The sequence below is a fragment of the Orcinus orca genome, chromosome 19 (genome assembly GCF_937001465.1).
Source record: "Orcinus orca chromosome 19, mOrcOrc1.1, whole genome shotgun sequence".
Lineage (NCBI taxonomy): Eukaryota > Metazoa > Chordata > Mammalia > Artiodactyla > Delphinidae > Orcinus > Orcinus orca.
In genome coordinates, this window is record NC_064577.1 from 6,389,377 (window position 1) to 6,407,156 (window position 17,780).

Below are 17,780 nucleotides of genomic sequence, written 5' to 3' on the forward strand. Positions count from 1 at the left end.
TTTCTAGGTTCTACATATATGTGTTAATATACAATATTTGTTCTTCTCTTTCAGACCTACTTCACTCTGTATGACAGTTCCTAGATCCATCCACATCTCAACAAATGACCCAATTTTGCTCCTTTTTATGGCTGAGTAATATTCCATTGTATATATGTACAACATCTTCTTTATCCATTCATCTGTTGATGGGCATTTAGGTTGCTTCCATGACCTGGCTATTGTAAGTAGTGCTGTAATGAATATTGGGGTGCATGTGTCTTTTTGAATTGTGGTTTTCTCTGAGTATATGCCCAGTAGAGGGATTGCTGGGTCATATGGTAATTCTATTTTTAGTTTTTTAAGGAACCTCCATACTGTTCTCCATAATGGCTGTATCAGTTTACATTCCCACCAACAGTTCAAGAGTGTTCCCTTTTCTCCACACCCTCTCCAGCATTTGTTGTTTGTAGATTTTCTGATGATGCCCGTTCTAACTGGTGTGAGGTGATACCTCATTGTAGTTTTTTTATTTTTTTATTTTTTTGCAGTACGCAGGCCTCTCACTGTTGCAGCCTCTCCCATTGCGGAGCACAGGCTCCGGACGCGTAGGCTCAGCGGCCATGGCTCATGGACCCAGCCGCTCTGCGGCATGTGGGATCCTCCCAGACCGGGGCACGAACCCGTGTCCCCTGCATCGGCAGGCAGACCCTCAACCACTGAGCCACCAGGGAAGCCCCTCATTGTAGTTTTGATTTGCATTTCTCTAATAATTAGTGATGTTGAGCAGCTTTTCATGTGCTTCTTGGCCATCTGTATGTCTTCTTTGGAGAAATGTGTATTTAGGTCTTCTGCCCATTTTTGGATTGGGTTGTTTGTTTTTTTAATATTGAGCTGCATGAGCTGTTTATATATTTTGGAGATTAATCCTTTGTCGGTTGATTCGTTTGCAAATATTTTCTCCCATTCCGAGGGTTGTATTTTCATCTTGTTTGTGGTTTCCTTTGCTGTGCAAAAGCTTTTAAGTTTCATTAGGTCCCATTTGTTTATTTTTGTTTTTATTTCCATTACTCTAGGAGGTGGATCAGAAAAGATCTTGCTGTGATTTATGTCAAAGAGTGTTCTTGCTATGTTTTCTCTAAGAGTTTTATAGTGTCCGGTCTTGCATTTAGGTCTCTAATCCACTTTGAGTTTATGGTGTTAGGGAGTGTCCTAATTTCATTCTTTTACATGTAGCTGTCCAGTTTTCCCAGCACCACTTATTGAAGAGACTGTCTTTTCTCCATTGTATATCCTTGCCTCCTTTGTCATAGATTAGTTGACCATAGGTGCGTGGGTTTACCTCTGGGCTTGTTTCTATCTTGTTCCATTGATCTGTGTTTCTGTTTTTGTGTCAGTACCATATTGTCTTGATTACTGTAGCTTTGTAGTATAATCTGAAGTCAAGGAGTCTGATTCCTCCAGCTCTGTTTTTTTCCCTCAAGACTGCTTTGGCTATTTGGGGTCTTTTTTTTTTTTTTTTTTTTTTTTTTGCGGTATGTGGGCCTCTCACCGCTGTGGCCTCTCCCGTTGCGGAGCACAGGCTCTGGACACACAGGCTCAGCGACCATGGCTCACGGGCCCAGCCACTCCACGGCATGTGGGATCCTCCTGGACCGGGACACGAACCCGTGTCCCCTGCATCGGCAGGCAGACTCTCAACCACTGCACCACCAGGGAAGCCCCTATTTGGGGTCTTTTATGTCTTCATACAAATTTTAAGATTTTTTTGTTCTAGTTCTGTAAAAAATGTCTTTGGTAATTTGATAGGGATTGCATTGAATCTGTAGATTGCTTTGGGTAGTAGAGTCATTTTCACAATATTGATTATTCCAATCCAAGAACATGGTATATCTCTCCATCTGTTGGTATCATCTTTAATTTCTTTCATCAGTGTATTATAGTTTTCTGCATACGGGTCTTTTGTCTCCCTAGGTAGGTTAATCCTAGGTATTTTATTCTTTTTGTTACAATGGTAAATGGGAGTGTTTCCTTAATTTCTTTTTGAGATTTTTCATCATTAGTGTATAGGAATGCCAGAGATTTCTGTGCATTAATTTTATATCCTGCTACTTTACCAAATTCATTGATTAGCTCTAGTAGTCTTCTGGTGGCGTCTTTAGGATTCTCTATGTATAGTATCATGTCATCTGCAAACAGTGACAGTTTTACTTCTTCTTTTCCAATTTGTATTCCTTTTATTTCTTTTTCTTCTCTGATTGCCGTGGCTAGGACTTCCAAAACTATGTTGAATAATGAAGATAACATTTTTAATTGGTTTAAAATACATATGTTTATGATATCACTTATACATGGAATCTAAAATATGACACAAATGAACTTATCTACGAAACAGAAACAAACTCACAGACATAGAGAAGAGACTGTGGTTGCCAAGTGGGAGGAGAGAGGCAGAGAGATGGACTGGGAGTTTGGGGTTAGTAGATGTAATTATATATAGAATGGGTAAACAACACGGTCCTACTGTGTAGCACAGGGAGCTATGTACAATATCCTGTGATAAACCATAATGGAAAAGAATATGAAAAAGAATGTATATATATGTATAACTGAATCACTTTGCTGTACAGCAGAAATTAACACAACATTGTAAGTCAACTACACTTCGATAAAAGAAATTTTTAAAAATACATGTTTATGGTGTTGTTGCAACATGAATTTTATCTGGCAAGTACTGTTGTTCCCATTCATACAAGAATAGAATGAAAAAATATTTATGGTCATCTGTACATTTTAATACATTGGTTAAGAACACCAGAGATCTGCTGCTTGCTAGCTGTACGAGTTCATAAACGTTTTTACTCCTAGGGTCCTCAGGTTCTTCATCAATACAATGGGAATAATAATAGTGCCCTCCCTACAAGGTCACTTGAGGATTAAATGAAATAAAGCATGTGAAGCAGCCACACAGCAAGCTCTTATTAAGCATTAGCTATTATTATTATTAATATAGGCTGGGCAGGGCATAATAAATAAACACAGCCTCACTATAGCATTCTTCCAGTAAGAATCATAACTAAGAGCATTTCCTGTTGACTGGGTTGCAAGCTCCATCTAAGCAGATTTTGAGTTTGCTTCTGTATGGATCTAAGGGCACTGTGTTTTGCTATCATTTTAAAGATTTTTACATTTATTTATTAATTTTATTTATTTATTTTTGGCTGTGTTGGGTCTTCGTTGCTGCGCGCGGGCTTTCTCTAGTTGCAGTGAGTGGGGGCTACTCTTCGTTGCGGTGCGCGGGCTTCTCATTGCGGTGGCTTCTCTGGTTGCGCAGCATGGGCTCTAGACGCACGGGCTTCAGCAGTTGTGGCACACGGGCTCAGTAGTTGTGGCTCACGGGCTTGGTTGCTCCACGGCATGTGGTATCTTCCCAGACCAGGCATGTGGTATCTTCCCAGACCAGGATTTGAACCCATGTCCTCTGCATTGGCAGGTGGATTCTTAACCACTGTGCCACCAGGGAAGCCCTTGTTCTCATTTTAAAATGAACTTAGCAGAGGATTGATGTCTTGGTTCTGGGTCCCTCCAAAGCAGACCTGAAGATAAAACTTTGCATGCAAGTAGTTTATTTAAAGGTGATCTCAGGAAGCACAGTAAGGTAGTGAGATAGGGAAGGAAGGAAAACTAATAAAGGATGTGTTAATGAACAGGTTACTATGGGCGACTGTTGCTGTGGACCCTTTGACAAGCTCTGTGGAACACACCTCAGAATCAACTTAGGCGGGGGAAGGAAGCTTGAGTATCTATCTACCAACTTTCCTCCATCATTGGTTAAGGGGCACTTTTGGGGTGTTGACTCCCCAGCACTTCCAGCCCACCCTGTGAAGGCAGAGTGCACTCTCTTGGTCTGGCTGTGAATGTCCAGGCAGACCCTCAGGAAGTCATTGGCTATACGGGAATTGTTTGCGGGTGACCTCTAGGCAGGCCAAGGGGATGTGAGTAGGGCACCAACATCAACTTCTGCAAGTGGGTACTAGGTGGTTAGGAAATAACGGTTAATTACTCTTACGTGTAATAATGGTATTATTGTTATATAGGAGAATGTCCTCATTCTTAAGAGATGCCTACTGAAATATTTGTGTCACAGTGATTGCAACTAACTTTCAAATGATTCAGCAAAAATAAATAAACACACTCACAAAGCAAATACAGCAAAATGTTAACATTTACTGAATCTAGAGTTAGGTAGTGGTCTATAGATATTCATTGTACTATTCTTTCAACTCTTCTGTATGTTTGACATTTTCATAAATAAAATGTTGAGGAAAAGTATTTAGTATTTATTGAGTGTCTGCTATGTGCTGAACACTCTAAGCAATGGGGTTGCCAGTCCCATCCAAACCAAGATGGTAGCTTTGTCATGAATTAGTAAGACTTGGCTTTTCAAGTCACTCTCCTGCCATCTGTGGAGAACTGTTTTAATAACTATACAATGGATAATGTCTATAAAACGAATGGTGCTCCTTTAACTCCACAACATTAGGTTGGTACCCTGGGAGATACTAAGATGAGCAAAACAAACCTCCTGGTCTTCAAGCGTCTTACATTTCTAGAGGGTTAACAATGATTAGGAGCCAGTTAGAGTGCATTTTCAGATTAAAAAACGTTATCATGGAGCCCCTTCTGGAGAGTCAAAGAAGTGACGTGCTTTGTCCAAGAACACATAAGTTGTCCCTGGAACATTCCTCTTTCCTAGGACCGACAGAGAGAGGAAACCATTTTGCCATAAGTAGTTAAGCCCAGTAGTTAACCATTAAGCCTAAGTAGTTTCGCTGGTTGGAGTATTAACAGAGTCCAATACTCCACGTCCTCCACAAGTGGCTCAGGCCCAGAGGGACAGAAGACAGGCAGCCTCAAATGTGGAAATTCCTGAGAGTAGAAACAGTCTGCTCCACATCAGGCCCATGTACTTCTGGGCAGAGGAAGGGGTCCAAGAACTGGCAGCCATGGCCATCTGATTTAAGTGAGCCCAAGAAGCACCTGTGGAGTCTCTGGGCACCTTTCCTTCATCAGGAATCTCATCTTTAACAAACTCCCAGGTGACTGACATGGTGGTTCAGGGGTCTCATTTTGCGAACCATGGACTATGGGACTAAGTATTGATGCGGGTGATGAAGGTAGAAGCCCCTCAGCTCAGGGTAAGTGCCTAGCACAGTGCCTAGTGCATGGTGGGTACTCAGGAAACAGTAGTGAAAGGAAGGAAGGAGGGAAGGAAGGAAGGAAAAAAGGAAGGGAGGGAGGGGGGGAAAGATGGGGAGGATGCCTACTCGGAGGTAAATTGGGTGCTCTGCCCTGGAAGAGAATGTGTACACAGGGCTGCCCCGTGGGAAAATGACTCTGCTGGTGCACAGACCTCACAGTACTTCCTGCTGTGTGGGAATGAAGAACAGAGAGGGAAACAGACAACGAGGAGGAAAGACCCGATGGGCAGCACAGCTGACTGCTGACGCGTGCCATCCCCAAAGGCCTTTGAGCTGCAGCCTTCACATTTGCTGTCACCAAGCTTGATGTGACAGAGGCAGCAGCTCAGCAAATGGGTGGAGGGTCACAGGCCATCAGGGTCATCTGGCCAGGTCACTGGAAATACAACTGAGGGTTTTAATGTAAAAGAAAACTTAGAAATCTGGTAGTCACAGCCTTGCAATGACAGAGTGGTTCTTTGAGCAATGCAGGGACCCAGTGTGGTGCCTTTCCATCTAGAATCCGACACAGTTTCAACTAAACTGCTTAAAATTGGTCATGGAACTTCAGAATTTCCAGCTTGTAAACAGTAATTAATGATCCTCTAACTTCCCATCCTCCATTAGGATTCCTTCATCCCCAAAAATCCTAGACCTTAAATCAAGACCTGAAAGGCCACCTGTCTAGGGTTGCCAGATTTAGCAAATAAAAATACGACACCCATTAAATGTGAATTTCAGATAAGTAACAAATAATTTTTTAGTATAACTATGTCCTGTGCACCTACTATCTGTTAATTTATGACAAAGCCAATATTTGGAATATACTTATACTAAAAAAAACCCTTTATTTATGTGAAATTCAGATTTAACTAGGTGTTCTGTCTTTTATGTGGCAACTCTACTTCTGTCTAATCCTCCTGTTTTTTAATAGGTGAGGAAGTGAAGTTCAGAGGGGTAAAGCGACTTGTTCCTAAAGTGACACAGGGTTAGAATCCATTCAGGATTCCTCGCTGCCACACTGTATCCTTTTCCAAATGCCTTACTTCAGAGTTTCTTAACTTGGCTTCTTGAACCACTAGGGATGAATTTTAGAGTGTCAGTAAAATCCCTGCATTTCAGGCAAAAACGTGTGTGCGAGCACGTGTGGATATTTCTCTGGGGAGGTCATCTCTGCTTTTTCAATTAGCTTCTCAAGAGTCAAGATTTTAATAAAATATTAAAATATGCTATTTCAGGGACTTCCCTGCTGGCGCAGTGTTTAAGAATCCACCTGCCATTGCAGGGGCTATGGGTTTGATCCCTGGTCGGGGAAGCCCACATGCCGCGGAGCAACTAAGCCCGCGAGCCACAACTGCTGAGCCTGCGTGCTGCAACTTCTGAAGTCCACGCGCCTAGAGCCCATGCTCCGCAGCAAGAGAAGCCACCGCAATGAGAAGCCCTTGCAGTGCAACGAAGAGCAGCCCCCGCTTGGCGCAACTAGAGGAAGCCCATGCGCAGCAACAAAGACCCAACGAAGCCAAAAAATTTTTAAAAAATAAAATAAAAACATAAAACATACTCTTTCACAGTACTACGTTCAGCTTTCAAAATGCAGAACATCTACTACTTTGGGCTGAAATCACATTTCTGCTTCCCCTATATCCCTTCATTCCCTGGCACAGCACTGGGTCCAATCATGCTAGGAGATGAATAGATTTTGAGTGCAAGTATACAGAAAACCATCCACTACATCTTCTACATGCCATGCAGTGGAAGCCATCTTACCCTCCACACCCTACCTATATCAAAATGCAAAATTCCTCTTAACTATCCTGTATTTTACTTCCTTCACTTCTTAGACTGGCAACCCAGAGTTGACAGGTCAGAACACCTTTCAGAGGATAGGTAGAAGGTCGCAGTGATGTGACCTTTGAGATTGACCACTAGAGGTCCCTTTTTATCCACAGTGATTCTGAAGTTAGACTTTGCTAGGGGTTAGAGAAGATATTTCCATGGACCAATGGGGCAGATCTCTGCCTGTTACAGGCATAACTGGCGTATTCTGTATCAAGCAGTGGGGAAGTAGCCATGTGACACAGCAGGAATGATGCAGAATAAAATGGCTTTCTAAGAAGAAATTGGATAATGTCTTCCAGTGTCAGGCTCAAAGGCAGAGTTTTTAAACAGAAGCAGGGGTCTGGAGCTTCCTCCTCAACCAAAAGGAAAAAAAATGCAGGACATTCCACCACTCACCAACACCAGGCAAACATCCAATTTCCTTCTGAGTGTAGTCTGGCTCCAGGGGCATATTTACTGGAAGCCAATGATGCTTCAGCTGGAGACCCTCATTTGCACAGGCTCATTCTAAAGGCCCTGACCTCAGTAGCTTTATATTTGTAATTATATTTGTAATTCTTTTCCTTAAAGAAGACCCCTGAGTATATAAACATTAGGCCCCATAGGGCTTGGATCTAGCCTGTCTGGCTCCAGGATACAGGATGTCAGGGAGGAAGGAGGTGGGGGAGAGTTTCAAAGTCCCTGGAGACTAACCAGAGTTTTCTGTGGGATGAGGAAGAGATTCATACATGTGCCAAAGAACCAGACAGCAACTTAATTTCCAAAGAATTGTAACTGTGAGGGCACCAGAAGTGAGGGGGCTCCTTCTTGCCTGCTCAGAGCTTTCCTTGGCCAGTAGAAGTTTGCCAAATCTTCAGGTGAACTAACAAGCCTGTAGCATCCTGTTGGCTGCTTTCTGAATAAACAAATGGTCTTGCCAACCATTGTGTAGATTTCGGAGGAAAAAACCAACCAAACAAAACTCTGGTTCCAGAATTCCTGTGAGCTGGGATAAACCATGAAGTTTACAAAGGATTAAATAATCAACCAGGGTTGAATGAACAATTCTGTTTGGGATTTATGGATTGGATTTTGGAATACCAGTTAAAGCAATATCCACAAATGTAGAAGCAGTTGAATGTAAGGAGTTGCTTCTGTTTTTGAAAGAGAATATGGTGCTAGAAACCTGCAGCCAGCAACGTGGTGGAACTGCCAGTACCGACTAGTAAGAGCTGCCTCTGCACTTTTCTTCTCAACTCTGCATTCAGTGACTTCAACTTGGTACATTGAAATTGGCCTCATTGGGAGCATTTACACCATTGAAATTGGCAACCATTACAAATCAGGGCTCTCCTCTCCAGGACGGGCTCTTAGACCTTTACCAGCACATTGCTGCTTGCACCCCACCCCTAACCTACTCTCCCCCTCCTGCGCCACCCCACCCACTGACACATCACAGAACCTGCAGGCACATCCCCCTGCGTATTTGTATATGTGTAGACACACAGAGGATCATATATGCACACTTTCCCCTTTACGGCCAGCTTGGATGTCAGCAGTCGTCCTTGCTCTGTCGTGCCGACATCTTTGGTGTTTTTCTACTAATTACATCGTGATCTCACACAGTGATCTCTCTCTCTCTCTCTCTCTCATTCACAATTGTTCTCTCCCTTGCATCATGAGGCCCTCAGTGCCTCAGGGATTAAAGTAGCCAATTGTGAAAGTTCTGAGGCAATAATACTGGTCAGGATAGGGGATTTACCTTAGCTATCCATAAGTGAGCAGTAAACAGGACACGAATAACTGCACAGTATCATCCAAATGGAAACCATGTTAATACTGGGTCAGTGTTCTTTCACAATGCTCAGTTTTCACCAGTGTACATCCCGTTCTTGTAGCACTCAGAGAAATTTGAGATGAGCAGCTTTGTGTCAGATGGACAGAAGCAGGCAAAGAAAAGTCATGTGACTTGCTCAGGCCAGTCAAACCCAGGAACGGATGTCACTTCTCAGCCTGAAGACCTTGAGCTACAAAATACTACATGGGAGACAGAGGGGAGGGACTGACATTTTCATGCCTACTTTATGCCAGGTAGTCCTGTAATAAATAGTCATTATTCCCAATTTCCAGACAAAAGAACAGAGGCCCAGGGGATTTAATCTATTCAAGGATATATAGCTAGTAGGTAGTAGAATATTTTGTTGATAATTTAAAACTTTTTATATCTAAGAAAGGTGTGTATATACATATCCTAAATCCACTCCCCAAAGGAACTCTTTTCAGACTTTTACTGTTTCTTCTGGTAGTCATCTTAATGTCTCCACCTTTAACCAATAGGCTTATTAGTAGAATAATGAGTACAGTGGCTTTTTTTTAGTTTAGTATTTTATGTTTGTATCCTTGATACCTAGAACAGTGCTTGGCACATCATAAACGTGTTGAAAAAATATCATTATTTCTTTTTAAAAATTCTTTTCCATTGCAGTTTATTATAAGATATTGAATATAGTACCCTGTGCTATATGGTAGGATCTTATTGTTTGTCTATTTTATACACAGTAGCTTGCATCTGCCAATCCCAAACTCCTAAGTTATCCCACCCCCCTTTCCCCTTTGATAACCATAAGTTAGTTTTCTATGTCTGTGAGTCTGTTTCTGTTTTGTAAATAAGTTCATTTGTATCATATGTTAGATTCCACATATAAGTGATATCATATGATATTTGTCTTTCTCTGTTTGACTTACTTCATTTAGTATGATAGTCTCTAGGTCCGTTCATGTTGCTGCAAATGGCACTATTTCATTCTTTTTTATGGCTAATATTCCTATATATATATATATATATATATATATACACACACCATATATATATACGTATATATATATACATACATATATATATACACACCATATATATATACATATACATACACACACATATATATACCACATCTTCTTTATCCATTCATCTGTCAATGGACATCTATGTAGCTTCCATGTCTTGGCTATTGTAAATAGTGCTGCTGTAAACACTAGGGTGCATGTATCTTTTTAAATTAGAGTTTTCTCTGGATATAAGCCCAGGAGTGGGATTCCAGGATCATATGATAACTCAAGTTTTAGTTTTTTTGTTTTTGTTCTTTGCGGTACGCGGGCCTCTCACCGCCGTGGAGCACAGGCTCCGGACGCGCACGCCCAGCGGCCATGGCTCGCGGGCCCAGCCGCTCCGCGGCACGAACCCGTGTCCCCTGCATTGGCAGGCGGACTCTCAACCACTGCGCCACCAGGGAAGCCCCTCGATTTTTAGTTTTTTAAGGAACCTTCATACTGCTTTCCATAGTGGCCTCACCAATTTTCATTTCCACCAACAGTGCAGGAATATCGTTGCTTGATTTATCAATTGACCTCCTGCTGTGAGAGAACAGGCTCTAGTGCACTAACAGCATTTCCCTTTCATCTCCCAAGCTGCTTCCCGGCAAGGTTTTATCAATATTTTTAGTTCTTCAGCTGGTCATCTTGTAACTCTAAGCAATGGATGTACCCCTTCATTTCTTGTTCCACAACTACAGATAGTATCTTTGGACTCCAGTGTGAGAGTCTTGATCTCAGTGCAGGTCTGCCTGACTTGAGGACCCAAACACTTTGTATTCCACACCGAGCCTCCCACACTGACCCCTTCTGGACCAGTGAAGGTCCCTTTGCCTGATTTTTGGGAAATGTATTTTAAAATAATTGGCACTGGTAATGGATTTTGAACAAGAGGTATTCTTGGGCCAGTGCATACCAAGATAGAACAGTCTGAAGATAATGGAGTAAGTTTATCAAACTAAAGTTAAATTTAGTTCAGAGCATTCAGAAAAATGTGCATGGTCTAGAATTTTGACAGTAGGTAATAAATTTGCTGAAACTCTCCTGTTCCTTAAGGTGAATTCCTGCTCTTTCCACAAGGCTGGACTTGCATTTTACAATAGGAATACTTTGAACCTAAGAAACTGGTGGATACCTTGGATTCTCCACTGCTCTCATCGGCACAAAATGCCCCAGAAACATCCCCTGTGTGTGCCCTGAGGCAAGTTATTTCTTGGTATGCCGCGAAAAGGAGAGTGAGAGCTGAGCATAGCCCTGGCATAAGCCTGGGTGTGGGTTTCACTAGAGAAGGTCATTGATACCGTAGAGCAGAGGCTGTGAAAGGAAAACAGACATGGCCTTTGTTTCCCAGGGCCCTCTGGCTGGCATTGCATACACAACGCAAAGACTGTGCACGTTGGTGCTTGATATGGGTTTTTTGTTTGTGTCTATTCCCTGCCTACTTTCAGAAGACAGCTTTGCTTATCTTTTATCTGTACTTCTTTGTCCCTGGCAACTCCCACCCCTTGTTCTTAAAGGTACCTGCTGGCTCTGCATATCTGAGTTAGACAGGGACTTGACCTACAGATTGTGAACCTGTCAGGCCTTTGGACTTAGGCAGCACCCATGGCAGATGGCAGGAGAGCTCAGGGTCCCACAGCCTCCTGCTAGCCCTGCTACCCGAAGAGAACCCCAAGGACTAGCCCCTGCCCTGATGTAGTCCCACCCCTGGGGTTCAACAGGTACATCCAGCTCACTGCAGATTGCCCCATAATCTGGATACAGCCGGTCAGCCCATCCTAGGTCCTCACCCATTACCAGTGGGAACCTGGCAACGTTTACTATAGCTTTCTGCCCTATACTTAGAAACAATACCTGCCCACAGGAAGAGAAGTAGGAAGCAGTGGGGCAGCTCAGGTCATAGCAAGACTAGATGTGAATTGCATACATTTAGGATCTGCACTTGGACAAAGCCACATCTGTAGTTAGGATTAGCTTCAGTCAGGAGTAACAGAAAAATCAAGACATGGCTCAAACAAAAATGCAAATTTATTTCTCTTTCACATATAAGAAATCCAAAGATAGTCATCCCAAGATTGATGTGGTCTGCCAGAGTGTCCTTCTTTCATGGTGTTTCATCCTGCATAGCTTCTACTCCCAAGGTTAACTCAATACGACCGCTAGAGTTTCAGTCATTACATGCATATGCTAGCTAACATAAAGGAAAAAGGCTATAGAAGGGTATACTGCTTTCCTGTAGGGTCACTTCCTCAAAATTGCTCACACCATCTACTTATATTGCTTATACCAACTATGCCTATATTTCATTGGCCAGAACACAGTCACATGACCATATCTGACTGCAAGAAAACTGACCATTGTTGTCCTTTCTCCTGGCAGCCATGTGCCCAGCTAATAATTGAGATTTTTTTTACTAAGGACAAAGAGGAAAATGGAGATTGGAGGATGACCAACAGTCACTCCTCCCTGGTAAAGCAGATCGATGAAAGACTAACTGCCCTAATTCAAGCCACTCTTATTTGGGCTGACTGGCCGAAACAAAAAATGCCTAAAGTTTGAAAGCCTACTCCCAATGCATAACGATGGAGAATCCTCTCAGGTCAAACCCACTCTATTGCTGTTTCAGTCAGGTCAGACCAACTCTATTTGAGGAACTAGGATGAATCCATTTCTCAATGTATCCCAGCTGAAATGGCACGCTAACTGAAGACAACCTTTATTCCTGCCATGGGAAGGAAGAACAATAGGTTTAGACCTCTCCCACCAAACAGCCATCCCAGCTGAAGGGGGCGGAGGAATACCCACTAGCTCTATAATACAGGTGTATGCACAGACACTGGACTTCTCAATGAGGTTTTGATTTAGACCTTACACCCATCTTCAGCAACTGACATGGCTGGTCAAGTTTGGCCTCCTGGATCACAGAACACTGAGAATTCAGCCCATGCCAAATGGAGGAGTAGAGAGCTTCACTGATCAAGACCTGGTGAATTGTGTGACACCTGGTCCAAGTAAAACAACACCACGAAGTATATGGTTACTGTGGCAGGCAGCCTCTGAGAGGGCCCTAATGATTCCTACCTCCTGGTCTCCATACCTGTGTGTAATCTCCTCTCCCTGTGCATGGGCAGGACCTACTGACTCATTTCTAACAAATAGATTAGGGCAGAAGGGATGGATATCACTTCTGAGATTAGGTTACGAAAAGACTGTGGCTTCCGTCTGGCTGGCCTTCTCTTACTCTCTTACTTACTCTGAGGGAAGCCAGCTGCCATGTTGTGAGATGGCCTCGGGGTGGATGGAGGGGCACGTGGCACTGGATGAACTGCCATCTCCAGCCAACAGCCAGGGATGACTGAGTCCTGCCAACAGCCACCCAAGTGAGCTTGGAAGTGGATCCTTCTCCGGTCGAGCCTTGAGACAACTGCAGCTCCAGCCAATAGCTTGACCGCTGCCTTGTGAGGAACCCTGAGCCAGAGGCACCCAGCTAACCTGCACCCAGATTCTTGCCCCGCAGAAACTGTGAGATCATAAATGTTTGTTTGTTTTTTGGTTTTTTTGCGGTACGCGGGCCTCTCGCTGTCGTGGCCTCTCCCGTTGCAGAGCACAGGCTCCGGACGCGCAGGCTCAGCGGCCATGGCTCACGGGCCCAGCCGCTCCGCGGCATGTGGGATCTTCCCGGACCGGGGTACGAACCCGCGTCCCCTGCATCGGCAGACGGACTCTCAACCACTGTGCCACCAGGGAAGCCCTGTTTGTTGTTTTATACTGCTGAGTTTGGGGATAAGTTGTTATGTAGCAACAAATAATTAATTCAGCTTGTTTATATCTTCTTAAGAAATTCTGCTGGTTTATTTTCAACTTTTAAAACTTGTTGCTATATCCATCTTGAAGTGACAGGTTCAGGCCATGCGAGACTGTGAACACAGAGCCGAGATAATCCACTTGAAAATAGAGAAATGTCTCTGCAGGCATTATGAGTGTCACGAAGAAATACCAAAAATCCCTTCCTTTATTTAAAAAAATGTGTGGGAGTGACTTTCTTCAGCAGACAACATGTCTCCACTTAGAAAAGCAGAATCTTGTTTCTTCTCGCTAAAAAGACATTCACTCAGTGGTTGTGACCTGAACATATTTGCGATCTTCACTCTTGCCTTTATCCTTGATTCAAGGTCAGGGTGCATGTTGTCTGCTAATCATTCTCTAGGAATGAAGCAGAAGATTGGCATTCAAGTGCAACCTTTCTTTGCTAAACATATGGCCAGGTTTCCATCAGTACCGACTCCAACATATATTTTCTCAGAAAGTAATTTTTGTAGATGAAAAATTTCTTCTCCTGTAGCATGCATCTGTAGCAATAAATAGAATTAAATGTCGTGGAGGGTTTTCCCCTCATATATGTAGCACACATATGTCAAGGGCTGATTTGTACATAGCATATCAGCCGTTTCCTTCCTGTGCAATGGGCAATAGCTTCCAGGATGCACACATGATAGTAATTGCTCTTTCACATTGTATGCCATTGAATTTTTGCAATTGCCTAGACTTTATAAAGGACTTTTGTTCCCTTTCTCTTCAAGCATAAAATGTGTCATTAGCTTCGTAATTGGATTTATACCTATTTGGCAATAGAATGATTTACAGCCTGATTTTGCTGAAGAAAGGTAGCTTTCATTACTATAGCAATGATGTTGCTATAGTTTTGATATTTTCTGCCTGCCTTTAGAAACAAAATTCTTCCATTTGGAAAGTATTGTTTTGTTCTTATTCTAGAAAAATATTATTTCTTTACTAGGCAGGTCACTTTTGTTTGAAAATGACAATAAAAAATCAAGGGTGGCTTTATGCTCATATATGAACAAGTTCATAATAAATAATACACTGAGGAATACAGATGAATAACTTGCTAGCCCAGTAATATCCAATTTTCAGATACTCATCATCCCTTTTACTATTCGCACTGTTATCTTTTGCTTACCTGTGCAATTTAATCGTATTTTCAGATGCTTATTCTATAACACACAGAATCATACTCTATATTTTCACTAGAGTCCTGTTCACTATTTGACTTTATAATGCTATTCTGATTTATGGTATCACATTACCATATTAATGATTTGTTTAAAAAACTTTAATAATAGGTTTATTGATATAAAATTCACATAAAATGTGCCCTTTTAAAGTGTGCAATTCAGTGGTTTTCAGAATATTCATAGTGTTGTGCAACCATCACTATCTAATTTTAGGATATTTTCATCACTCCAGAAAAACCCCTGTGCCTCTTAGTAGTCACTGCCTATTTCCCCCTTCCCTCCAGTCCCTGAAAAACCACTAATCTACATTCTGTCTCTATGGGTTTGCTTATTCTGGACATTTCTTATAAATGTAATCACACAATATGTGGTCTTTTATGTCTGACCTCTTTTACTTAGCATGATGGTTTCAAAATTCATCTGTGGTATAGCATGTATCAGGACTTCATTTCTTTTGATGGTCAAATATTACTCCATTGTATGGGTATACCACATTTTGCTTATTCATTCATCAATTCATGCACAATTAGATTGTTTCCACTTTTTAGCTATTGTGAGTAATGCTTCTATGAATATTCATGGACAGGTTTTTGTGTGGACTATGTTTTCATTTCTCTTGGGTATATACTGAGGAGGGGAATTGCTGGGTCATATGGTAACCCTATGTTTAACATTTTGAGGAACTTTCAAAGTGACTGCATCATTTTATGAACCCACCAGCCATGTATGAGGGGTGCAATGTTTCGACATACTTGTCATCATTTGTTATCGTTGGTCTTTTCTATTTTAGTCATCCTAGTAGGTGTAAAGTGGCATCTCATTGTGGGTTTCCGGTGATGGCTTTATTAAGATATAATTCACCTGCATACAATTCACCCATTTAAAGTGTACAATTCCATGGGTTTTAGTACATTCACAGTTGTGCAACCATCACTGCAATCAGTTTTGGAACATTTTCGTTGTCTCCAAAAGAAACTCGGTACCTTTTAGCAATTTCATTGTGGTTTTCATTTGCATTGCCCTAATGAGTAATAATGGTGAGCATGTTTTCATGTTCTTATTGGCCATTTGCAATTGTTCTTTGAAAAAATGTCTCTTCAAGTCTTTTGCCAAATTTTCACTGAGTTATTTTTCTTCTTATTTTTGAGTTGTTAAGATTCTTTATATATCCTAAATACAAATCCCTTATCAGATATATGATTTGCAAATATTTTGTGGGTTGTCTTTTCACTTTCTTATTTATTCATTTATTTTTATTTAGAAAATATGCTCCTATGTTGGGTGCATATATATTTATAATTGTTATATCTTCTTCTTGGATTGATCCCTTGATCATTATGTAGTGTCATTCCTTGTCTCTTGTAACATTCTTTATTTTAAAGTCTAGTTTATCTGATATGAGTATTGCTACTCCAGCTTTCTTTTGATTTCCATTTGCATGGAATATCTTTTTCCATCCCCTCACTTTCATTCTGTATGTGTCCCTAGGTCTGAAGTGGGTCTATTGTAGACAGCATATATATGGGTCTTGTTTTTGTATCCATTCAGTGAGCCTGTATCTTTTGGTTGGAGCCTTTAATCCATTCATGTTTAAGGTAATTATCGATATGTATGTTCCTATTACCATTTTCTTAATTATTTTGAGTTTGGTTTTGTAGGTCCTTTTCTTCTCCTGTGTTTCCCACTTAGAGAAGTTCCTTTAGCGTTTGTTGTAGAGCTGGTTTGGTGGTGCTGAATTCTCTTAGCTTTTGCTTGTCTGTAAAGCTTTTGATTTCTCCATCGAATCTGAATGAGATCCTTGCAGGTAGAGTAATCTTGGTTGTAGGTTCTTCCCTTTCATCACTTTAAGTATATCATGCCACTCCCTCTGGCTTGTAGAGTTTCTGCTGAGAAATCAGCTGTTAACCTTATGGGAGTTCCCGTGTATGTTATTTGTCATTTTTCCCTTGCTGCTTTCAATAATTTTTCTTTGTCTTTAATTTTTGCCAATTTGATTACTATGTGTCTCGGCATGTTTCTCCTTAGGTTTATCCTGTATGGGACTCTCTGTGCTTCCTGGACTTAGGTGGCTATTTCCTTTCCCATGTTAAGGAAGTTTTCGACTATAGTCTCTCCAAATATCTTCTCAGGTCCTTTCTCTCCCTCTTCTCCTTCTGGGACCCCTATAATGTGAATGTTGTTACATTTAATGTTGTCTCAGAGGTCTCTTAGGCTGTCTTCATTTCTTTTCATTCTTTTTTCTTTATTCTGTTCTGCAGCAGTGAATTCCACCATTCTGTCTTCCAGGTCACTTATCCATTCTTCTGCCTCAGTTATTCTGCTATTGATTCTTTCTAGTGTATTTTTCATTTCAGTTATTGTATTGTTCATCTCTGTTTGTTTGTTCTTTAATTCTTCTAGATCTTTATTGAACATTTCTTGCATCCTCTCGATCTTTGCCTCCATTCTTTTTCTGAGGTCCTGGATCATCTTCACTGTTGTTATTCTGAATTCTTTTTCTGGAAGGTTGCCTATCTCCACTTCATTTAGTTGTTTTTCTGGGGTTTTATCTTGTTCCTTCATCTGGTACATAGCCCTCTGCCTTTTCATCTTGTCTATCTTTCTGTGAATGTGGTTTTTGTTCCACAGGCTGCAGGATTGTAGTTCTTCTTGCTTCTGCTGTCTGCCCTCTGGTGGATGAGGCTATCTAAGAGGCTTGTGCAAGTTTCCTGATGGGAGTGACTGGTGGTTGGTAGAGCTGGCTGTTGCTCTGGTGAGCAGAGCTCAGTAAAACTTTAATCCACTTGTCTGCTGATGGGTGGGGCTGGGTTCCCTCCCTGTTGGTTGTTTGGCCTGAGGGGAC

At 41.7% G+C, this 17,780-nt stretch overlaps 1 long non-coding RNA gene across 2 annotated transcripts in view; it reads left to right on the forward strand.

Annotated features, from left to right (window-relative positions):
* LOC117200407 (uncharacterized) overlaps nt 1-6,775 on the forward strand; it is a 38,121-nt gene extending 31,346 nt beyond the window's left edge. The window contains exon 4 of one of the 2 annotated variants that reach the window (XR_007473362.1): nt 6,458-6,775. This is a non-coding gene — a long non-coding RNA (uncharacterized LOC117200407). Of the gene's footprint in view, nt 1-54; nt 5,258-6,457 lie in introns of those variants that run through there. The other variant, XR_004481957.2, reaches the window with a different exon arrangement.
* Nucleotides 6,776-17,780: the final 11,005 nt, after the last annotated feature.